Below are 26,636 nucleotides of genomic sequence, written 5' to 3'. Positions count from 1 at the left end.
TTGAGTCGTTGAGTCCAGGTGGCATCCTATGAGCTCTTATCATCTGTGCTGGTGTCAGTTGGCTTTTGGCAAGGTTGATCATAATTCCCAAGTATGGAACTAAATGGGGGAAAAAGTCCCTGAACTGAATTACTAGATCCCTGATGGATGTGGTAAGCTGTCAAGTAGGAGAACACCTGGAACCCTTGAAACCTGAGATGTGCTGCTACATCTGCCATGCATCTGGTTAACACCCTGGGGGCTGTGGTGAAACCAAAGGGCAATGCTCTCAACTGAAAATGACTGCATCCCCACAGGAAATTTAAAAATCTGGAATGCCTCCCTATCTTGATTTGATAGTAGGCATCCTGGAAATCTATTGATCACATCCAGTCATGCTTCCTCAAAATAAGTAGATGGATTGAACTGTGGCCATCCAAAACTTTATCTGTTTCTGAAAGTGATTGAGGTAGTTTAGGTCCAGAATGGACCTGAGGTCCACTGTTTTCTTCGGAAACAAAAAGAACCATGAACAGACTCTGGATCCTTGCTGGTGTGGTGGGACCTCCTAGATGGCTCATTTTTTAGCAGCTTTGCAACCTCCGCTGCTGCTAGTTCCATCCATCTAGGTGGAATATTGGGAATTCTCTTTCTCTTCTGTGGACAGGAAATAAAGGAATTAATGTAGCCTCTGGCAATTATACTCTGCATTCAGAAATCTTGAGTGATGGGCTGCTAGGTGTGAGGGTGCAGTGATAAGCGTCCCCTGACTGCCTCCAGAGTGCGGCATTCAGGCAACCATTCAGGAGTGCTGGAAGGGTTTCTCTCTGAAGGGAACTCCAAACCTTTGACTTTGTGGTCCAGCTCTGCCCCAGGCCAATATCCACTAAACTTATTTCCTCCTTTGCTCTGGGGGGGAGGGGGGGGCTGTCAGCTTTTTCCATCCTTTTGTTGCCAGGGAAAAAGTCGTTTGAGGATTGAAAAAAAATATGCCAACTGCAGACAGGGTCTTCCCCGCCTGTTTACTTCTGGTAAGAGTTTCTTTAACCTTTAATCATAAAGAGCTGAACCATCAGAGGGAGCATTAATAAAACATGTTTGAAGCCTTCCCTGAAATCACATTGGTACATCCAGGTGTGCCGACGATTAGCAATGTCAATGCCTGCCGCCCTCGCTGAGATAGAGAGCAGATGCATGGACACATTGGTGATTGATTGCAGGGTAGATAGCTGTGACTCCACTGATTTGTAGATGTCTGCAGGTAGATTACCCGAGAGGGATTTTGACAGTTCCTTGGTCAAGTCCCTCCGGTAATGAGTAACATGGGACAAATAGTTCACTGCTGTGAGGGCAAACATTGCTCAAGCACAAATCTATTTCCCAAAACCGTCTAAAGCCCCAGATTCCTGATTAGGGGGATGAACAGATGTGTTCTCCTGTGACAGCTCCTTTTTGGTGGCTGCTGCAACAACCATGGCATCTACTTGTTGACCCTTGCTCCAATGGGACTTGTTTCTAAGGGTAACCAAAATCTTGTCTGGTTTACATGGGAATGGCTCCACCACATTTGTTTCTTCAAGACCCCCTAAGAGACCAGGTCTGTTACTCATCAGCATGTGGGACTACCCAGGAGGTAGATGAACCAGCCCCAAACTCCTCGAGGAATACCAAGCCTCTGAGAAGGGGGTTTCTGTCAGCCAAACATCTGCTTCATCAATTCCAGGATATTTCCAAAGGAAATGTCTTCCAGAGGGGATTGTGGGGATTCCCCCTTTCATCAAAATCAATATCTATTGTAACAGACTCTGGAGACAAGTCTAAATGCTTTCTCTTACAAGTCTGTTTCCTATGCCCCCAAAGGGACTTTGGGACAGGGTCAGAATTGAAGGGGAGCTTGCTAAGTGAAAACCCCCGAGGCTAGTGAGGCTGACTGCATTGTTAGACAAGATGAGTGGACACAGTTACAGAATTGCAACACACAACATTATTCATATAGCTGATGACTGTCCTGCTTTTATTCAAATTCTTAATTACTACCACCATCATTGACTACTTTGATCCAATGAATAGCATCTTTTCAAAATATATAAACCCCACAAATCCTGTAACCAAAGTTTCTATTCATACTCTGTCACTAAGAAGTGAAATTCTATCCCTCTCCAAATGAGATCTGCCTCTAACCTTTCCAGTTTCAAGCAACTATTAATAGACTACCTAAATAAGATTTGACTCTGCTGCTGTATGACCCCAGGCTGAACTAGTCCGTCCCTCTTTCCATCCCCAGCCTATTTTTACTAATTCCTTCTCTCCGAACATAGTCAATCTATTTTTTAGATAAAAGGCAAATCCAGTTTTGCCTAGGCTATATTATCTAGCCATCTCTGTTTCAGTGAGTGTACACAGTGTTCTCTATAAACTGCAACATGTGAATACTTTAATTACTGAAAATGTTCTTCATTTTTTATATCTATCCATATATTTGCACTATGTATGTATAGATTCACACTGTATGAACTGAAGTTTAAATTTTACTTAGTTAATATGTTGTTCTTCTACATTAGGTTTTGTAAAAAACTTTATTTAACTGTAAATTTGAATGTAACCATATTATATTAATGTGGAGCTTTTCTCTCCAGGCCTCCACTGAAAATTAGATATTATCCCAGTCAGACCTTCCCAATAAACAAATGTCAAATTAATAAATAAAATCCACAGGGGGTTGGAACAGAGCCAAGGGAGACCAAGATACCTCCTCTCTAGATGTAAAGAGAACTCCCTCAAAGAGTTCAAAAGCTAAAGTCGAGACTGGGGCAAGAACTGTACCTTCCCAATTTAATGAAGCCAGAGAAGGAATATTTCTAGCTCCAATCTGACTTGGTTCTGAGACAGACAATGGGGCTAAACTATCCAGAGCCAAAGCACCCAGGGGCAAGGACAGCTCCATAAACTTCAGAACTGACCCCAATTCCTGATGCTTGGCTCCAGTACTTTGGCACCAAGACCCATCCTGATTTGGCAGGACCAGAGTCAAGAGGGTAAGGGAAACAGGCACAGTTGAAATTGACATTACTGTCTGCTCTGGCGCAGGTGCCCTGTGGGGGTAACTCAGAACTGTAAGCATCGGATCTGAAAGTCGAACCAGCACAGGTGAAACTAAGGGTTGAGTAGTAGGTACCATGCCTGGAGCCACCTGAGGGGTAGGCACAGTGAGGACCCCCCAGATGGATTTGGATCTGAAGGAAGTTTTGCATCATTCTGTCATTCTGTCAAAAACCACAATGCTTGTAAAGGTGAACATCAGGGTTTGTCTGGTAAGAAAAGGTGAATGAAACCTAGGACTACCTGCCTCTAAAGAGAAGTGACAGGGTGAGTAGGATAACAGATCCTAAGAACCTTGGCTGAAGGGTATGGCATCTGGGTCCGGGGAAGTCATTGTTTCACTGTATTCAGCATTCATCAGACCTATCATTGAGTATAATGCCCCCTTTAGTATGTACCTAACCAGGCATATCCAACAACTGGAACAACCACAGACGTTCCTCACTAAAAGAATACAGAGTGTAAGTAAAATGTCCTGTGCAGACCGCCTCAAGGCCCTATCCCTGTATTCGGTCTCCTACAGGCTTTTGAGGCTAGATCTATACCTGGCATACAGGGCATTGTCAGACCTCTCTCTGATGGACCTCCTGCATATCCAAAAAACAAACAGCACCAGAATTATTACCCATTCTAAAGACTTAAATTTGACTGTGATATAAATAGGACCGCTGAAGAGACAGGTATGTATCCCAGAGACTACCCTGTCTATGGAACAGGCTTCCCATCCATGTGAAGCAGAGTTCCTCCCTAAACCAATTCAAATGCAACTTGGACAATTGGATGGGGAACTGGAAATTCATCCCCGGGTTTGGAACCTATGTGTCTAATGGGCACAGGCAACCTGTAAATGGTTTATCTCCCAGGCCCCTGCTTACACTTATCAATGGTATCAGAACTTGTCAGAGATTTGAGATGCATGGCTAGGATTAAAAGGCCCTTGTGGTCATTAGCCTAGTAAACACCTATGAACCTATAAGACAGATACATATGTATTGGAGTCTTTGGTTTTGGGACGGAAGGACCTGACAGATTCAGAGACCTCTTCCTTGATTTTTCTTGACAGTTTTCCTGTTTCCTTTCCTTCTCTGTACTTTTCTCCTTCCCCTTCTACTTAACCTCTTTCATTTCACTTTGTCATATTTCTTAGAGGAGGAAGAGGAGATTTCAGAAGTAGAAGACACCAATCCTCCTACCTGGCAAGGAGAATGCCCTTAATTATGAAATGATCTCAATGACGAGTGAGTTCCCTGGCCCCAGAAGAGGCACAGGCCTGGCACTCAACTTCTAAGTGAGCCTCACCTAAGCAATAAACATAAAGAGAATGAGGGTCTTGGGGCAGGATTTTGTGTCCCACAAGCCATACATTTTTTTAAATGTAGAAGTCTTGTCTGTCATTATTAAAAATAACTGTAACAACCATCACCAAACAGAGAAAACTTTCTCCTAGAAAGAAATAATCCAGGTACAACAAGAAGCTACTAACAACTATGCTCTAATACAATAAGAACCATTAAAAACTTAGTTAACCAAAGACAGACACTACTTTTTTGGTAGAGAAGGCAGGAAGAAAAACACAAATTCACTTAGATAGGGATAAAGATTAGGAAACAGCACTAAGTACAGTAACCAAAGGGAGAGAACTAGAGAAATAGTTAAAAATTCACAAACTGGAAAAACAAAAACAAACAAACTAAATAAAACTTGAGCAAGATGAAAGAGGCACACACAGTTGAAGTATTATTGTAAAGCGCTTTTCGTTTATGACAAATCACAAACTTCATCAGACAAATCACACAGTAAAACAACTCATTTAAATACACTTAACCAACCAATCATAAAACGTACATAATTAATTTAAAAATCACTTAAACAAATACTACAGTTTGAATACATGAATGCCACCTTACTTTTACCAGTTTTATATGAATAACCATATATTAAAATGCTCAATAAACAATGCAGTTAAAAACCTAACATATATTAAAATATCAAAAGGTTTTTCAACGTCTTAGATTTTTCAATTTTAATACACTACTCAAAATACAACCTTCATTTAGACCTGGCAAACAATAAGCATTTAATCTAATCTGCCAGGAAAGTTCCATTTCGTCAAGTTTAAGAACCTCAGGGCCACCTCTAAAGTCACTGTGGACTTGGTCTATTACAATAAATTTAAACTTATGGTCAGGAAAAGAACCAACGTGCTTTGCCAAAGCATTTTCAGTTTTGTTTTTCCTGATAGCATACAAGTGCTCATAAATACGATTTCGAAGTTTTCTTTCAGTTTTGCCAACGTAGAACGCTGGACAAAACTGGCACTTAGCAAGGTACACAACTAACTTAGAGTTGCAATTGTTTCTCCATTTCAAATTGTAAGATACATTGTTCACACTAAACCTATTAGATTCTATAATATATGAACAATAATTGCAGGTTTGACATTTGTACATGCCAGGTGTCCTGACAGTATTAGATTTTTTAACTTCACAGTAAGTTTTAAGGTTCATACCTCTCCTATAAGTTACAAGTGGGTGTTCACCTACACTGTTAAAGACACTACTATCGCTCTTGAAAATTTCCCAGTTTTTCCTCAAAATTCTAAAACAACTATTACTATCCAAGTTATATGTAGTAATAAAGGAAGTTGAAAACACCTTAGGATCATCCTGAATTTCAGGAGCTTCAGCCAAGTTATTCATCACAACATTGTTACATATTGGACCATTACTAGACTTATTTAACAATGGTGTATAAAAATGTGACTGACGTTTCATTGAAACTTCGTTAATTAATTCATTAATCAGAAGTTCAGGGTAACCACGGGCTAAAAACATCATTTTCATATGTTCACATTCTTCATAAAATTCACCATCAATGGTGATAATACGTGCGGCACGGACCAATTGACCTTTTACTATGGCCCGTTTCTGATGGTATGGGTGACAACTTGTAAAATGAAGCATTGAGTTGCAGTAAGTATTCTTCCTATGGATGGCTGCGGTATACCTGCCCAAAGCACTATCCTTAGATAGTGTTATATCTAGGTAAGCAATGGAGTTAACATCAAACGAATGTGTAAATTTTAAAAAAGAAGTGGTTGTGTTTAAATACTCAACCAGTTTTACACTAAGTGCTTCGTCACCATCCAATAGTATAAAGATGTCATCCAAAAAACGAGTATAGAATACTATGTGTTCTTTAAAACTACAATTATTGTTCACATACACGTGCTCCCAATAAGCCATGACCATGTTGGCCACGCTAGCACCGCACGGAGAGCCCATGGCTACTCCGATTTTTTGAAGAAAAAACTTTTCTTCAAAAATAAAAAAATTGTTTTCTAAGATTAAACTTAACAATTCTTCAACTAATAAACACTCATCTGGGGGGCAACCTTGGAGTAATAGCAACTCATTAATCCATTCTAAAGCCTCCTTATGGGGGATGCAGGTATATAAATCCTTGACATCTATGGTCAAGAAGTTATTACTAGGCTTGAAGTCTAAATCATTAATATTCCTCAGAAAAGTCCATGAATCCTTACAAATTTGTTTGAAGTTAACTAAATATTTTTGTAGAATAAAGTCCACAACTTTGGCACATGTATACGTAGGTGAACCTCTGCTGTCAACTAAAGGACGCATAGGTGGATTCACGAGGCTTTTATGAATTTTTGGAATACCAAAAAAACAAGGAAATCTGGGGAAGGAAATAGACATAAAATTGTATATAGGTTGAGTTATTCTCCCTTCAATGTAAAGGTCTTCTATTACGTTCTTAATTAAATTATACGCTTTATTTAATTCAGAAAGTGAACTTACAGCGTAAGAGGGTGAATTTAACAATTTTAACATCCTACTAGAATAATCATCGTTGTCAAAAATAACAACACCTCCACCCTTAATTAATGCCCTTAATTATGAAATGATCTCAATGACGAGTGAGTTCCCTGGCCCCAGAAGAGGCACAGGCCTGGCACTCAACTTCTAAGTGAGCCTCACCTAAGCAATAAACATAAAGAGAATGAGGGTCTTGGGGCAGGATTTTGTGTCCCACAAGCCATACATTTTTTTTAAATGTAGAAGTCTTGTCTGTCATTATTAAAAATAACTGTAACAACCATCACCAAACAGAGAAAACTTTCTCCTAGAAAGAAATAATCCAGGTACAACAAGAAGCTACTAACAACTATGCTCTAATACAATAAGAACTATTAAAAACTTAGTTAACCAAAGACAGACACTACTTTTTTGGTAGAGAAGGCAGGAAGAAAAACACAAATTCACTTAGATAGGGATAAAGATTAGGAAACAGCACTAAGTACAGTAACCAAAGGGAGAGAACTAGAGAAATAGTTAAATATCTAGCAGAAAAAATACAGAATATAAAAGCATTTATCCAACTACAGGATACAGAGCCCTCAAGTCATGTTTTGAGTTATCAAGAAGCAAATGAGATCAGAGGTAATCTGGGGATGAGGGGAATTATGGGTAGAGGAGGAGTCAGAGCCCTGACTCCAAGTTCTTGAAAGAAAAAAAAGTGCCGAGATCAGACCCAGTAGGATCCAATAATCCAATTGTTTACTTGGACAGAAAAGACAACATTGGAACCAATATTTCTTACAACCAAAAACAATACTTGTTTACTATAAGATTTGTGATGCATACAACAGTCGCTGAAAAAAGTGCTCCCTCACATTTAAAATAACCCTGACTGCTTACTATACACAACTGCCTTACAATATAACATGGAGTTTGCATCATGAAATGGTTTATACAGATACTAATAAGAACAAAAATTGTAGTGCTTACTACTTTTTTTTCCATTTAGTATTCTTCTAAACATTAAAGACATAATGTAGGGCATATGCTTTACAGTCTACCCATGAGTTTAACAAAGTCAACAAAAGTCCAGTCTTTTCTCAGCCACTTTTATTTGCAAAGCCATATTTCACAAATGGGACTGATACTTTATAATCTCACATTTATTCATTAATTTCAGTGTTACTGGTCTTCTTCCTGTAGACTGAGATTTTGCTGAAAAACTATATCACAGGTTACCACAGCTAGTCTATAGAGAGGGTTGGATTTGGTTCTCCCTGTCTATTCATGCACCACATCACAGTGGTGCTCTCTGTAAACACGTTTAATGGTCCTGGGGACAATAGATGACTGAGAGTGTTGTGAGCATTTATAAGTGCCAACATCTCTTACTTTTGTATTATGGTCTGTCTTTTCTGTTCCAAAGACAACGTTTATCCCCCTAGACACTATTCCCCAAGCAAAGTTTTATGCATCCATTGTTACAGACTGTGCTGGAAATGAAAATGGGAGAACTGGATTCTGAAAAAAAGATCTCTCCACCAAAGAACTTCCCTTCTCACAAACCAAAGAACTGGAATGTGGTATGTCAAGGGATGTCGTTGGGAACTATACAGATTTGAGGTACCACTGAATTTCTCTCACATGGAGTGAAGCCAGGGGAATCATGAGAATCATTAATGTCACAGAACCTAAAATCTTAAGGAATTTCCTTGCTGAGACAGAAAACTAAGTGGAAATATCTAGATATGGATCTACTTTTTCCTGTGGAAGAAAAGTTCTTTGAACTCATGTATCTAGGAAGCAATGTAGAAATATAATCCTGTGAGAAAGTTAAACAATATAGAAAAATAGTCCTTTGTGAAAGTTAAACAAGTTTTTTGTATGTTCTTCTGGAACCCCAGTCTGTGTAGATCTCTCACCCAAGTGTGATTTTCATGATAAGCAAGTCATCGAAATAAGGAAAATGTGAACACCATGCAGTAAGCAGTAGGCTAACACTGGAGTTAAGGCACTTTGTAAATACCCTTGGACCAGTGGATAGTCTAGTGAGTAATACGCAGAATCAAACGTGTGATAAAAAGACAGATACCTTAAGAGACATCTGAAGTCTGGAGTGATAGAAATATGATGCTGATAAGCATTTTGTAAATCTGGAGTCACTAGAAAACTCAAATTGGGAAGGATAGGTAACAAGTTGTGAAGAGACAGCATTTTGAACTTGAATGCTATCAAAAAATGGTTTAGAGAAAAAAAGATCCAAAACTGGTCTCCATACATCTTATTTCTTTGGCACCAGAAACATTCTTGAATAAAACCCTTCTCCAGACTGAGCTTTTCTTGTCTCCACTTTGCCATTGCTTTTCAAGTCTGCTTGACAGCAGCTTGCTGTGTCTTATTTTGCTTTTTATAAAAGGTTGTAGAGGTACCACTAAACTCCTTGACAAACATGAAGGAAGGCTGAAAAATCTGAAAAAAACTATGAATCAGCTTGCCTCTTTCATCAACGTTCTTAAGGACCTCTGCAGCAGATGGTCCATTGACTACCTCTCTGTCTAAGGATGAATTCAGATATTCAATTTTAACATCCTCGGGAAGGTTTCAAGTATGCAAACAAGCAAACTTTCTCATAACAGTAGATGTGGCAACAGCCCTGGAAGTGGCATCTGCTGAATCATAAGCTCATTTCAAAGTGTGGGTAGCAATTTAAGACACAGAAGCAATACGATTACAGCTAGGACACAGGAAATCAAAATTTATTTATTTGTTTATTTAACATTTGTTTACCAGAAAAGGCTGACTAGGACAGAGCCTATTTTCTGTGGAGCCCCAGGGAAAAATGCATGTTTTTGCAATATGGGAGGAAGCCAGAGCACCGTAAGGAAACCCACATGAATGCAGGGAGGGCATGCAGTCTCAACACAGAAGGCGCCTAAGCCAAGAATTGAACCAGAGAACCTCTTGTTGGGAGGCAACAACACTAACTGCGACACCACTGCACCATGGAAACAGGGGAAGTTACTTGCCCAAAGAGATCATTCACCAGTGGAGTCCCCTTGGGATCTGTGCTGGGACATCTCCTGTTTGGCATCTACTTCTCTGAAGTAAAAGCCAATACTAAAGGGTTCTGGTGGACTAAGTTTGCAGATGACTGCAAGCTAGGAGCAGTAATTGAATTCTGAAATGATTTAGCCATCCTGCAGGAAGGATTATCCCAAATAAATAACTGGTGCCTAAATTGTGAACTGAAACTAAATGCCAAAAAATGAATTATCATATCCTTTGGGAAGTCATATACCCCGGTGAACTACCACATTGACAATGCAAACCTAAGAGTTGACCCAGTTGTTCGGAATTTGGGAAATTATGTGGACAATGACCTAACTTTTGACCAAGATGTGTCTATTGTTGTAAGAAAGTCCTTCTATATTGCACAACCTATAAACAAAGGGATTGTGTCTAGATCTAGGGATGTCATTGTCTCCCTTTACTCACTCCTCATTAGGCCAGTCATTGAGTATTATGCCTTCATTGGCAGGTATCTGTCCAGACAAAAGCAGCAACTAGAATGCCCAAAGAGATACCATATTAAAAGGATAATAGGTTTAAACAATATGTCCTAAATGGACCGACTCAAAGCCCTGTCACTATTATTGGTATCCTACAGACAGCTAAGAGGTGATCTGTGTCTGGCATACAAGGCATCCTTTGACCCAGTATTGATGGATTTTCTGCATATCAACAAGTCAAATGGCATCAGAAATAGTCTAGGGATCTAAAGCACTTCTGCAACATCAATAAAACAGTTTGGAGGGACAGGTTTATCTTACAGTGGATATCATTGTTTTGGAACATAAAACAAAGCAAATCCCTGTCCATATTCAAGCACTTGTATCTATGGATGGTAAACAGAAAATTTACTCCAGGATTGCCTCCTGTACTATTAATGGGCAGTTACTACACACTTCATCCAGTGCAAAGATTCCCTCAGAATATCTATAGTAAATCATAATATTTCTTCATTCTATTCCCACAGAAACGACTGACTCATTCCAGAAACAGTTTCAGAAAAAGAGAATCCTTCAGAGAGACTGACAGAATCCACACTATCCTCTGAATCTAAGTCATACACCTGAGGAGAAAAAACAGACGTCCCTTCACACTCATTTTGTGGTTCAAAATCTTGGACCTCTTCAGAAAATGAGGAATCTCTTTTACTTTTGCCTGAAACAAAAGCACTGGACAGGTCAAGAGCCTGAAGTAAACCCTCTACCTAATAAATCACTCCTGTTCAAAGTAACTGAGACAGCAGATGACATACATCAAAGTTTTTTTTGTTGTTTTTTGTTTTTACAGGAATTTCTGAAGAAGTAGACCCACTTTTGCCAGGCAAAACATCACAAGGAATAAGCAATCCAGTCTGGCTAGGCAGAAAGGTATCTCCTGCTCCTTTTTCAGGACCAACAAGACAGGCTCTTCTTTCTCTGCCAAGGACACTCCAAAAGCCACAAAGGATGAAGATAGCCGCCAGTCCATGGTTGCTTTATGGAATATACCTGCAGGAGTCAAGAAAAAAGGTGTATGATGTGAAGAAGCAGAAAAGGCCACAGCAGAGTCACCCATCTGTGGCTGAGGCAGTTAAATAACTTGCTTTGGTGGCAAAGGCTGTTTCTCCATTTTCCTTCTTTTTGTGCCAGGAAGAAGAAAGAACTGAGGAACTGTTAGGTTGTTCCATGTTAAAGCCGAAAAAGATGCCTGATGACCAGAGAAGCCTGGCAGCAATAGTCAGTAAAATGGGTAAGCAGTAAAAAAGTCACTTCTTCCACAAAAAAAAAAAAACTCGGTAAAAAGCACTTTAAACACTTACCCTAGCCACTAAAAGTAAAATAACACAACCTTTATGGAGGAAAAATTTGATCTGATGTCAGTCTTTATTCTTGACAGTTGGGAATTGATTCCAATCCTCGGAATCGGCTCAGCATTATACATCTCACACCAGCCAAAAACTCTCGAGCCAAGTCTCTACCCATAATGCCCCTGTGTATATTACCTCAGATCTCATTTACTGCTCTGACAGCAAGACACATCAGCCATACTGTCAGCTAAGTGATTTATATTTTTTCTATCTCTTTCTTCAGTTATATTTAAATAAAATCACTATATATATATATATATATATATATATATATATATATATATATATATATATATATTCTTCAGCTCTACCCTTTCTTTCTAACCTTTTTTGGGGTTTTCCATAGTTACCATCGTTGGTACTCTCCCCCTTACCTTTGGTAATCTTATTTACCATTGGTGGTAGATCTTCCCCCTTCTTTCATGTGTGTGAGTATAATTTTCTTGGGAGTGTTTTGTTTTTCACCTTTTTATTTTCAAAATGTCAGATAAACCATCAAAAGGCACATCAATTTTCAAACGTTGCTAGGATTGTAATAGAAAGATGGCCAATTCTGATGGGCACATTTCTTGTGTTTACTGCCTAGGTGTGCCTCATCTGGATATGGATTGTGATAAATGTAAAGGTTTCAGTCAAAGAATCTTAGCAGAGCATAGGAACAAGCTCCTGCTGAAAGGTCTACTCAAATCACCTTTTAGTGAAGCCTTGTCCAAGGCCGACACAAAAGAGGACTTACTGAAAAAGAACAGCCATTCGGTGCTAATTTCACCTTCGGTTCTGGTGGCTCCAAAACATAAACCCTCGGTTTTGTGTCCTTTGGAACTGACAGCCAAAGTTCCAGAACTGCAATCCAGTGCCTCCTTGGCACCATCAACTTCCACGGTTCCGTCAACACCTTTGTCAGTGCCAGCCTCTCTAGTTTCTGGCTCGGCACTGACTTCACCTTCAGCTCAACAAATGGTTACATCTGCACCTCCACAGTATCAGCCTGTACTCTGGGTGCCAAAGTCTATTTTAGAAAGGCCCAGGATGAGATATTCCATGACTATAGACCCTCCCATGGGCCAATTGCCTAGCTCATTCCTTGACTGATCAGAGTCTCCATTGGCCCTTTCAGTGCGGTCCTCTAGGAGTCTTTCTGAGTTAGATGTTGTGAGGTTAGTTAGATGTTGTGAGGTTAGTAGATCAACTGTTGTATTCCTACCCCTTCTCAGGTCCCTCTCCCATCTTGATCAGGGACCTTTTCTCCCAGGACTCCTACTTATTCTCCTCGAACTTCGACTGAAGTTTCAGAGCCTAGTACTTCAATCTTCCCAGTACCAGCTGTTTTGGTGCCACTAGATGTTCTCACCATGAAACAGGATACTGCTCTGACATCATTGGTTCCTGCTGTGGAGCCAACTGACACTCGGGGCTGGGACCCCTCCATTGGTTCCATGGTTCTCAATTCGGCACCTAGTTTTGGAATGGTGCCGATCTCATTTCCTGGAACTTTGTTGGTTGTAGGTCCTTCCCTGGCTCCAAACTTGGAGGGCGGACCCTCAGAGTGGGGTGTGACCTCACTTCCAAGGTGGTCTTTTTTTGGTTCCAGGCTCCCACTCCTCTTCAGGGAGTACCACCTTTCAGGTCATAGAAAGGGTCTTAGTCTCAGCAGGCTCCCAGGTGGCCCAACCCACATGGGAGTGCCATATTTCCATTTCCTCTGGTCCAGAGTTGACATTGATCTCTATGACAGGACGGTGAGCAACGAATCTTCAAGTTGCCCAGGTACAGGGCCCCTCTTCTTGGGAGTCCTCCCTAGAGATTCCCACTGAGAAGCCACCCCGAAAGAGGACATGCAAGAGGAAACATATGGATTCCCCTGAAGAATCTGTCACAGAAGACACGGATTTCGATGAAGGGGAGGGTTTCTGACAGTCACCTCCTGAGGATGTCTCCTTTGGAAACATCCTAGAAATTCTGAAAAACAGGGGTGAGTGGAAATTGCAAGACCCCTCCTCGGAGGAAACCATATACTTGCAAGCCTTCGGTGCCTGACCATCTACTTCCTGGGTGTCCCCACCTGTTGACGACCTCATCAAGCTAATTGCACAGTGGACTTGGAAGACTCCTGATGCCATACAACCCATTCCTGGAGATGTGACAAAATATTATCACCATCAGAAGACCACCAGTATTGGGCAAAAGGTTTGTCAGTGAATGCCATGGTGGTGGCGGCTGCCACCAAAAAGGAACTAGAGTCCATCTGTTCATTCTACTAACAGGAAGTCTAGGAAGATGGACAGGTTGGGAAAGCAGGTTTATGCTTCATCGATCTTCACACTTAGCTCTTTGAATTTTATGCTCACTTTACTAGACTCCAGAGAGGCCTGATTAAGGAATTATCAGAAACTCTCGCTGGGGCTGTGTCCAGTGAGGTGCAAAATAAGGTCACCTCGCAGCTTGCTATCCTGGAATCAATATTGAACTAATCCATGTGACTCATTGCTCATGCAGCCGAAGGGACAACCAGAGCAGCGGGTTCTGGCGTTGCCATTAGGTGACACACCTGGATGCACTTGTGTGACTTCATGGAGCCCTTCAAGTCTTCCCTTGTCAAAGCTCCATTTTATGGCTCTTCCTTGTTCAGCCCAAAAGTAAAGGACACACTAGCCATGTGTGAAAAGGATGGTAAGACCCTGTCTACTGTGGGACCAATTTGAACCTCCAGGAAATCTAAAGGAGGGGGGGGGAGGGAGGGTGGGATGTCAAGAAGAATGAAGATCGACAACACAGATGGAATGTTATGATGAGTACATAACTTCTTTTTTAAACTAGTTTTAAGAAATTGTTTCCACAAAAAAACAATACAATTGTGTAAGTAACTTACCATAACAGTAGATGCTTGAATGATCAAAGCTTGCACTAGACTTAGCCATATGGGTTATATCCTGTTAAGGATATAACAACAGTCCAGCTTCCAAAGCTTCAGGGCACCTTCCATATGACCAAACTATTAGTCAACTTCAGCTGAGCTGACTAGAGAGGCAGGTTTTGTCTCCAAGGCCTTCAGAGCTTCCATGCCAACAGGAATGGGGGGGGGGGCTAAAGCCCTGACAAGGACAATGCCTTGAAACCAATTCTAAAGGTCCTCGCCCTGACGGGATATCGTTATCATTATCAACCTCCCTTTTTTCCATCCTCTTCGTGGGGTCAGGATGTTGTGTCAACTGTTGCCATTTCCCCTCTATTCAATCCAACTCTCCAATCTTCTTCAAACGTCATGCCTGACTGTTGCAGGTCTTCTCTCAGACAGTTCCCCCACCTCTTTGCTGGATGCCCTCGTTTCCTCTTGCCTTCTTCCTCTCTGTCCTAAATCTTTTTCACCAGATTGTCTTCTGCTTTTCAGCACGTGAGCCCAAACCACTGTAATCTTTTTTCTTTCACTATTTCTGCAACTGATGCTACGTTGGCTTCTGCTCTTATATCTTCATTTCATCTGTCCCACAGTGTGCATCCTATCACTCATCTCAGGCACTTCATCTCCCTTGCCTGTAGTTTCCTCAACTGCTCTGCCTTGACTGTTCATGTTTTTGTGCAATACAGTAGTACTGGCCACACCACTGTTTTGTATACCTTAATTTTGAACTTCTTTGGCATTATTCTGTCATACACTACCCTTGACACTCTGTTCCAGTTGGCTGCAGCCCTTCTGATTCTAGCTTTGATCTCCTCATTTAAACTTCTCTTCTCCTCAAACACTCCTCCCAGATATTTGAAGCTATTAACCTGTTCCACTATTTTTCATTCTCCCTCAATTCCCAGCTTCTTCTGATTCCCCCATTTGCTGCCATTACAACTGTCTTATCCATACTTATGTTTATCCCATGTGCCTTCAGTTTTGCATTCCATTCCCCTATCCTTTGCTGAAGTTCTTGCTCAGAGTCTGCCTGTAATGCCACATCATCTGCATACAGCAACTCTGTTGATTTCTCCCCTCTTGACATGTTTGCTCACATAGTCCATCACCAGCATGAAAACCAGTAGGCTCAGAGTTGAACCCTGATGCACCCCCACTCCTAATGGGAATCCCACTGTCAGATCGAACAATGTTCTTTCATGAGTCATTGGGTCCTTGTACATTGCCTGTAATAATTCTACCAAGGTTCCTGGAACTTTGAAATACCAAAGGACTGCTTAAATCAGCTTTCTGTGGGACCTTATAATATGCTTTCTCCAAGTCTAGGGATGCCCAATTGGGCACGTTCCTCATCTCTGTCTTCTTCTACACTATCTGTCTCACTGCAAACATAAGGTCAGTTGTGCTCACTCCTGATCTGAATTCAAACTGCTCATTTCCCCATCTTACTTTCTACTACAGGGCATAGGCTGAGATTGTGAATACTGCCCTATCCTTTCACTGGAATCTGACTGCCACAAGTATGTCACTAATTCTGATGACATCTTTCACTGCCTTCTGAAGCCTCTCCCTCACCACAATTCCTACACCATTTCTAGCTTGCCCACCTCCTGAGTAGTAGACTCTGAATCCCATGCCAAGTGGTTTTGCTGCACTGCCCTTCCATCCTGTCTCCTGGAAACACAGGATGTCCTGCCTCCTCCTTACCATCATGTCATCCAATTCCAATCTCTATATTGCCAGTGAAGTTACAATGAGTGTAGCAATTCTTAGTTCATGTTTGGTAGGTTGATTGTTTTTTTATGTCTAGCTTTCGCTCAACAGAGCTATCTCAGGTAACTCAAGCTGGGCAACTGGCTTATTGACCCAGAGCTGTTGTGCTTTATGGCAGGCACACACACTGGCCAGTAGGGGCACATACATCCCTCTCACCATTAGCATGGGTCCCTTGTGTATGTTAGAATAGGCTGGGTCATCAACCTTCTTATCACCGGCAAATACCCATGCCCATTTTTTGGCATTAGTGAACACAAATGAATCACCTAGAGCCATATTTTACACTGTTAAGTGGCTTGCCTGCCACGGCTTGTAGTCTGTGATTTGAATTTTCAATCTTGAGGATACTGTACACCACAGTAGATGGCCAAAGTGGTTGGTCTTTACAACTTTTCTCACTATAGGCCACCATCTACAGTCTGTGTTGCTGCCCACAACTCCATTGTTGGGTGAGATTGAGATGGAAACACTCAGCATGTTTTTGGAAAGTGGGAGGAACCCCATAGAGACACAGGGAGAACATGAAAACTTTAAACAGGCTTTAGTCAGAAGTCAGGATCAGACTTTGTACCATGTACATGAGAGGCAAAGACCTTAACCATTATGCCAGCTGGTTCATCCTGGCAGCACAACCATACAAAAATAAGGGGGATGAAGGGAGGGAGAGACTACTGCAGCATTAATCATTCAAACATCTATTATTATAGTGAGTTTACTTACACAACTGTGTTATATGTTTATCATTAGGATCACTGCTGCAGCAGCCTTGGCTATATAGGTAATTACCTTAGCTCAGACTAACTGGGTAGAGGAAGGAGAGTGGTCTAAGCAAAGCCTGTCCCATTCCTTAAAAATAATCTAATATATAGTGCTTTGTAATAGTGTACAAAAAAGGACCAAGTTACTGCTTCAAGAATACGTCTAGAATCTAACATTTTCCAAAAAGCCAAGGCCCTGGTACAATAAGCCATGACCCTGGTTGGAAGTGTCTTGTGGCAGGTGTACCAAAAGGAAACAGCAAGACAAAACCACTTGGAAATGCTCTGTTTTGACAGATTATCCTTTTTTCTTACCTCTACAAGAAATGAACTAATCAGAGTTCCTGAAAGATTTTGTTCTGTCAAGATAGTACTTGAATTGTCTGTAGACATCCAAGGTAAAGAGTATCCTTTCTCCCTCATTTTAGGTTCTGGAAAGAAAACATATGAGATATATAGTTTGGCTCAAACTCCGTTCTCAAAAAATATGATACCACTTTATGCATAAAAGTATTAGGTTTTTAAGGAAACCCCATATTTGTGGAAAAGGACTTAAGGTTGACCCACCATAAGAGCATGCATTTCGGATAATCTTCTTGCAGAGGGCAGAGAACTGAGTAACACTTTTATTCCGTGTTAAGAACCTCAATTTTATTGTGATGTAATTTCTTTTTGAATGTTTGTAATTGCAATTGGAGCATTTCTCCTCAGGTCTCCATTGAAAACGGGCCATTTGGCTCAGCTGGACCAACCTGGTTAACAAATGACAATAAATAAATAAATAAATAAAGTCAGCCTGATGAACTGATTTGAACGGAGCAAGAGGTAATTTTTCAAACACAAAATTACTCAAGGAGGAGCCACCTGTTTTCAAAGAGGCTTAGTATGCAATACCCCTTTCAAAAGCATTTTCACGTGAGATTGCACTGAAGAGGGGGTCATAGGAAGACCTGTTGAAATGGCCTACAAATGAACCCTGATGGAGGAGTAAAATAGGTCAAGAGGACAATAACTCGCACAAATAATGCAGAGCGAGAGAAACACTAGCTCTTAATAGGTGTTGGTTCTTTTACTGGCACGAACTAGAAAACACTTTTCCAATCACTAATATATCATTTTCTAGTAGCAGGTTTCCTTGCCTGTATAAAGTCACTGACTAATGAGTGTTTAGGTTCTATCCAGTGCCATCATAGCATGGATAAGTACTACAGATCTATATTTTGCATTTTTCTTAAGTTATCTAAGTATGTTGCTGTGATATCGCTGAACTATTATTTATATTTCTGCACCTCAGCATTATAAAGTGCCAGTGTATTTCACTAATCTTAAATTCTGGTTTTCTGTACAGTAGCCATCCTGTTTAAGAAAGTGTTTGCTGGTCAGTTTGTTGCCTGTTCTGTAGTTTCTGCACTTTGGACATACCCTTATATGATTTTACATTAAGAAAAGGTTAGGTGTGCACACTAGTGGCAGTAGAGAGTAGCATGGTCAGTTCTGAGCTTGGGAATCACAGAGGAAGGCTTTCAAGTGTGTTTTTGTGATTGGCCAGTGGGCTATTTTCTCTGCTTAGTCAGTTTCTTTGCCTGTATAAATTCATTGCATTTGTGTGATGCTGCTCATTGCAGTGGTTAGCAGTTCCCTGTGTAGCTGCAAGGCCTAGAATCTCTGTTTCCCTCATAAAACACCCATAAGAGTTCCTCCATACATGGTTGCCTGACAAGCACCCAGTATGCAATAAGGGGAGTATCATTCTGCACAATTAGACTAAGAATGCATTTCTTACCCAACTACTATCCAAGCAAATCTGTTATATACTCATTTACTTCCCCTATACAGTGGTTATACTCAAGGGTCGCACAAAAAACAAGTATGCTACTAATCATAGCCATACTTAAATATACTCTTGATACCACTTTATCTGAAGCCCATTATGTAGATGCCCAAACCATGGACTCTGACTTGCCTGTTGTCTGTGTAGTCAGTTTAGTAGACTTGGGCATCCTGAGACAACATAGAAATTTTCTTGTGTTCTCTGATAACCACTCAGTTCTCAAAAATATGATACACTATGTGAGAGATGTAAGTATACACGGCCTCTGGATGGAAACAATGCTCTCACATAAAACCACTACAACTACCACACATATCATCAGAAACATACAATACCACACATCTCCTGCTACACACACCACAGTACAAACAAACAGACCCACATATGCTGAGACTTTTAAAGGAGGCTTCCCAATATTCAAAAGCTTTTTAGGCACAGAAATTATGATAATAACCATCCTCAGCAACCTCAAAAACACACAACTGCAGTAACACCCACAAAGACAGGTTCAGCTGCAACTCACATTGTCTCAGTATCTAAGCTTATAAAGCAGCCAACTCACAATCCAGGATGCTGGTCATAGGAGATTTTGTTGTAAGACGCACACATGTTCTGCTCACCAGGCTGATCAAAGAGAGGGCTGTATACAGCTGCCTACCAGGGGACAGGATCTGCCAAATCACACACTCACTCAAGTCATTGAACCATGAGTACCAGTATGACTCAGTCATAGTCCATGTGGACATAAATGATCTGAGCTGCACCTCCCTGAACTATACGGAGACAGGATAGAGCTCTCGGACCATGTATCCCAAGCCAGTATGAGCCTAGCATTAAGTAGCATTCTACTTTCTCCAAAGATGATGCTGCAATATGTAGAGACAATAACTGACATTAATAATTGGCTTAGTATTGATTTTCATTTGAAAGGAGTATAATATTTATCAGTTTGGGAGGAGATGGTTGACAGACTGCTTCACCAGAAATGGTCTGTGTCTGTGCCCTCTAAGCTTCTGAATACTAGCTAATACTTTGTCCACCCCCACAGTGCCTTTTAAGCATTTTCACGTTGATAGACCATCCAACATAGTAAACCAATCCCTGATAATCTAAAGCTGATACTGCTCAATTCCTGGAGTCTAAATAAAAAACAATCCACTCCCTGCAAGCTCTCCTCATCCTGGAGAATATAGATATCTGTGCAGAGGTATAATGCCTTCCACACATGTAGATCTGCTACTGTCCAAAAATGGACAAAAGGTGGAGCTGTCTCAATTTACATCAAAAACAATCACACCTGAAGGTTGGCCAAGCACCATGATGCCATTGATTTTTCTCCACATACAACTCAATGTACTGCCATTAAGACCCAAGAAACCCACACCACTTACTTAGATGAACTGGAGTCATGATCCATTCTACCCAACACCATACTAGTGTGAACTTCAACTACATTTCTCTGAACTGGAAAACATACGCATCCACAAATGTTCAGGCCCAAAGATTCAAGGACTTTGGTGACATCAGTGTCCTGGACCAGCTAGTCCATATGCCCCCTAAGGGTGCAACCATCCTTAACCTTGTCCTTCCAAACATTGAGTAATTTTGTGCTCCATCTGAGCGTAACACCCTCACTGGTTAGGATGTACCACAATGCTGTCTCCTTTAAAATAAAAATAAAGCTTGGGATACCATCTAACTCTGGAATATTTAGGAATTATTCCAAGGAAAACTTCTTGCTTTTAAGTGACATCCTAGCAGAATTTTCAAGCCCTCCCACTATTGCTTATGCAGAGTCATTCATAATATCCCTGTACAACCATGTATAGCACTGCATATTGGCAGCAGAAAAAGGCACAGGACAAGCTGAAAAGGTTGCATGACAAACGGAAGAAAGTCATGTGCAAAAATAGGAAATGCACCACCCAACAAGACAAGAACTCCCATGTCAAATTTAATAAGCGATTTAGGAGACTAATCAAGTCTACCAAAGCCAAATTTGAGGTAGAAGTAGCCTTCCAGGCTAAGGACAATTATAATACATTATTCAGCTATGTCTGCAACCTCAAAGGCAATACACAGCAATATGCCAGACTAATTGAAAATGCAACCACTGATAAAGAGTCAGATGATTTAGATTATCTACTGGCTAATAAGTTTAGTTCTAATTTTACTATGCTTTCACCATCGTACACCTCTTAAAAAATACCATAACTTCTGTAACTATCACTAGGGAACAGATCCTAAAAGCACTCTCCAAGACCAAAAACACTATCCAAAGCACATGATAGTATCCAGGCTACTTCCTTAATTGCATGAACCATGACTTATCAGCCCACTAGAATCATTATTCAGTTAAAGCCAAACAAACCTCATGCCAAATGAATGGAGGACTGCAACTTTTATCCCTCTGCTCAAGGATGACCCATCCACAGACCCAGGAAAGTATAGACCTGTAAGTCTCACTAGTCTCATAAGTCAAGCCATCGAAAGAATAATACTGGATATTGTAAAGGATGGCATAGGTAATCTTCAAAAATGGGATGTAACTCAGTTTGGATTCATTAAAGGTAGGTCATTCCTATTCAAGCAGGTGGACTTCTTTGAAAAAGTCACCAAAGAAATGCACAAGAGCAAAATGGTGCATACTGCCTAGCTTGACTTAGCCAAGGAATTTGATGCAATCCCAAACTCATGCATTGTAGTTATACTCATAAAATTATGTATAAAGTCCATGTCACCCACTGGATAGCCAGCAGGCTCAAAGATAGGACCAAAAAAAGTCATGATAAAGAAGTCTACCTCCACTAAACGGTAGGTCAATAGTGGGGACTTCAGGGCTTAGTACTGTGGCTACTCCTCTGTGGAATCTACTTCTCTGCAGTCAGGGCTAACATAATAGGCCTGTGTCTAACTTCACAGATTACTGTAAACTAGGGGCAGTCATAGAATCCCCCAATGACACAAATACCCTCCAAGAAGGCCTGACATAGGCAAATACATGGAGCCAGAGTCATTGTCTAAAACTCAGCCCCAAGAAGTGCATAACAATCTGTTTCAGAAGGACATCCACCCCTACAAATTACTACATTGATAATAACCCCCTAAAAAGGTACACCCAGTGGTCAGGGGTTTGGAAGCACATGTAGACAGTGACTTGACCTATGACCACCATTGTATAATGTAGCAAGGAAATCATTCTGCATTGCACAACTTATAAGCAAGGGTATGGCACCTGGGTACAAAGATGTCATTGGTCCATTGTGTCTGCCCTCATTAGAGCAGTCACTGAGTACAATATCCCCTTCAGTATGGATATAACTAGGCATATGCAACAACTGAAGTGTCCACAGAGATTACTCACAAAAAAAAAAAAAATACATGGTGTAATCGACTAGCCCCACATGGACCACCTCAGTGCCTTATTCTTGTACTCGGTCTCCTACAGACTGCTAAGAGGTGGTCTATGCCTGGCTTACAAGGCATCTTCTGATCCAGCCTTAATTGGCCTGTTGCACATTCACAAAAGAAGTAGCTTCAGAAGTACTTAATCTAGGGACCACAACCTCACCTGCAACATAAATAAGATATGTTGGAGCGACAGCTATGCATCTCAGAGACTGCCAGTTGTCTGGAACATGCTTTCTATTCATGTGAAGCAAAGTTCTTTCCTACAGTTATTCAAGCGCAGCCTGGATTTTTGAAATGGAAATTGCAAATTTACCCCTGGCCTTTCACCTATGTCCCTATTAGAAAGAGGGATCTTGTAAATGCTCGACCCCCACACCCAAGTTATATATATCCTATGCAAAACTTATGGGATCCAAACTGGTACATTATATTTGGGTAGCATGGATAAACTTCAAAAGCCCTGTAGGGTCATTAGTCCAGTAATTACTATGATTTTATGATCCTGTGATCCTTTAATACTGTCTGTACATCCTCAGAGAAAAAGGTATCTAAAAAGTATTAGGATTCTGTAAGCCATATAGTCAGTTCTAGTTGTATGGGTTTGAAATATATCAAACAGCCCTTGTCTTATGTGAGTAGGACCAGGCTGTAAGGAAGCTTGTGGTAACTACCCCTAGCCATTTTGAAAAGAAGCCAGAATGATTGTTGTCTGGGCCTGAAGAGAGTCCCCGCAATGATACATGGAGAGTTCTTCTGAATGTTCAGAACGGTTCTATATATTAGTGGAAAGGGTGGAAAAGCATAGAGGAACATTCCTGCCCAAGGAATATAATAAGCTTCTGTTCACCAGGCCTTGTTGCATGGAGTCTTGTGCAGCATTTTGATGAATGATTGTTGTGAGTAGAGGCAAAAAGATCTATTTGAAGCATTTCCCACAATGGGATCAATTCCTGGAAAACCCCTGATTCAGTTTCCATTTATCAAGGTCTGTCCTGGTCCTGCTCAAGTTGTCTGCCACACGGTTTTGCTCTGATGATATGTAAGATACCTGTGGAGTTAGACTGTGCTGAAAAGCAGTGTCCCAGAATACCATGGTTAGTCTACACAGAGGGTATGATGTGGTTCCCCCTTGTTTGTTTATGTACAACATCACTGTGTATTATCTGCAGAGACTTGTAGAGGTCCCAGGGACCATGGGTGACAGAGAGTTGACAGCATTTATAACAGCCATTATCTCTGTTATATGTGTATGTTTTTGTTCTGTCTTTTCTGTTACACAGACCTTGCACTTTTAACCACAAATACATTGTTTCCCAAAGTCTGAGCCATCAGTTGTGACAAACTGTGCTAGAGTTGGGAAGGAGAATGGGAGACCTGGATTCTGATAAATCTGGTGTTTCCACCAAAACATCTCCATGTTCACAAACCCCAAAACTGAAATCTGGAATGTCAGGGGATGTCAGTGTCTGGACCATACAGATTTCAGGCACCATTGGAGTCTTGCAGGAGGAATCAGAAGAATCATAGAAGCCATGAGACCCAAAACTAGAGAAATTCCCTGACTGATGCAGTAGTACTTTTTCATGTGGAAGAAAAGCTCTCTGAACTGAAGTATCCAGGAAACATCTGAGGAAAACAATCCATCAGAAGGAATCAAACAACATTTTTGTATGTTTTTCTGAAACTCAGTCTGTGTAGGAGATCTGTTACCCAGGTGAGAGATTCCTGATGCTTTGAAACGTTCACTGCAAAGGTAAGCAAGTTGTCCAAATAGTGGACATACCAATGGAGAATGCAGAGAAATGATAATGTGATCCAGCCACAGAAAACATTTAAGACATATTTGAAATCTGAATATACTGGAATGTGATCATATATAACTTTAAAATCTAAGGTCACCAAAAATGCAAGTGGGGAATACGGGGTAAGAAGCTGTGAAGGGATAACATTTTGAACTTGGGCACTATCACAAATAGGTTCAGAAAGGAAAGATCAAGAACTGTTCTTAAACGAATCTTCTTTCTTTGGTACCAGAAATGTTCTTGAATAAAACCCTTCTCATAACTGAACAGGAAGAGGAACCAAATGCTGAATGACAGGTGAGAAAAGATGAGTTGGGTCTGGGGGATGAGGAGAAATTCCTCCAAAAGGAAGGAAAGACTCCCACTGCCACTTTTAATCTTTCTGGATTACTTTCAGAACCTATCTGCATGAAACTGTCTCCAAAGAGAAAGATGGAGGCTTAGACTTTCTGGAAGGATTAAGGGTTTGCCAGAGTGGGAAGAGGGAGGGTGTTTTTGTAGATAGTCAGTCAATCTTAGACTGTCCTTTGTTCGGGGGGGGGGTCCTCCTTGCTACTGCTTTTAAAACATTTGCTTACCAGCAGCTTGCTAATGAGTTTGTTTATTTTGCTTTCTTAAAGAAGGCTGTAGGGGTAGCATTAAATCCTTTGGCAAACTTAGAGAAGGAAGGCTGAAAAATCTGAGAGATTCCTTTAATCATCTTACGTCTCTCATCACACTTTTTAAGAACCTTTGCAGCAGATGGTTCAAAAACTAATTCTCTATACAAGGAAGATTTCAACACTTCAGCTTTAAGAAAATAAAGGATCTTGTTTTCTTTTCCTTTTACCAACAAAAAACTAAACTGGAGGGTCAAGAGGCTTAACCCGCAGCTAAGCTCAATAAATCACTACTGTCTAAAGTGACTTAAAAAAAGAGAAGAAATATATCTTACTTTTTGCTTCTTTTTAACAGGAATTTCTGAAGAAGCAGATCCACTTTTGCCAGGGAAAAAAAAAATACCCTAGGGATAGGCATAGTATTCTGGCCGGACAGAGTATTATTCCCTGTCCCTTCTCCCAAGACTGAGAAGAGTGTTTCTCTCTTGAATGCCAAGGGCACTCCAACAGCCACAGGGGCATATCTAATCCTCGATCTATGGTGATGTGACAACAGGTAATATTACCAGCCCAGCTAGCTGGAATTTTATAAATAATCATATGTCATTTGTTAATATCAACATGATTCATATGCTTGTGTTCCAAATATATTAGAACTGTATGTCATATAAGATGGTTTGTACAGATATGTGTGTGTTGAAGAGATATGTTGTAGAGTACTCAGCTTAGAGATTTGTCCACATTGTACCCTACTGGAAGAGAAGAGCAATGCACATAAACTATTGTAACTGTGTAAATGTATATATCTTAACAGTGGAAACTGGAACATAGAGGGTTAACTTGCAAAACTTCAGAAAAATAGTTGAATTTAAATTATTTTATAACTGAGCCATAGAAGATGGTTTCAATGCAGCAAGGAGACAAGCTGTCTAAAATTAGGGAGCCTTCTGTATTGTATTGTAAGTGTTTTATTGTTTTATGTCTTCCAGCAGCTGCAGACATCTCAGGGCTATGTATTTTCACAGGGAGATGCTAAATGGTGGCAGTCTCTAGCAATGGGGGTTTAGCTTGGGAACTAAAGTCAGATGACAAGATGTCATCTTGCTAGCTAACCCAGCAGTAATATTTGATATTAATTTAAGAACTCTCTGAGAGAGGGAGAGTATTCTGCATTCTGACTTGGACCCAATAACATCAGCTAGAAGATCTATTCACCACACTTGCCTTGCTGTAATAGTAAGTTAACTAGGGTACACTCATTTCTTTTAGATATAGTCAAGTCAAGAATAGAGCTGAGCTTAATTTGGATGTTTTCCTTTATTTATTTGAGACTGTCCTGCAATGTTGTTTTAAATATTTCCTGCGATTTTGAACTTTGATGTAACTGTGTTTATTTTCTGAGTATTTTCTTGTTCTTTTATTAGTTATTATTAAATATGTTTAAACCTATCATTGTGGCTAATATCTGTGAGACATATTTAAGTTCTGGGAGTACCTGCATATTTATTTGGTGACACTGTAAGACACCCCTAATAGCCTTGCTCTTGATTAAACTACTATTTGGATTAATAGTAACATTACACAGTAAGATTGGACACCCTTTGTTAAGGGGCTTAAAGTAGCTGATAAGGAGTGGTTGGTGGCAGTCAAAACTATCTTATAGTCTGGACAGAAGGGGGAATGGCTAGTTAACCTGTGCCAGCCTTTCCCAGGTGTGTGTGTATGTGTGTATAAATCAAATCTCAA

Source organism: Protopterus annectens, chromosome 13.part0 (assembly GCF_019279795.1).
Source record: "Protopterus annectens isolate FY-2018-M chromosome 13.part0, PAN1.0, whole genome shotgun sequence".
NCBI lineage: Eukaryota > Metazoa > Chordata > Ceratodontiformes > Protopteridae > Protopterus > Protopterus annectens.
The sequence above is the reverse complement of the archived record's forward strand: the minus strand, read 5'-3'. Positions refer to the sequence as shown.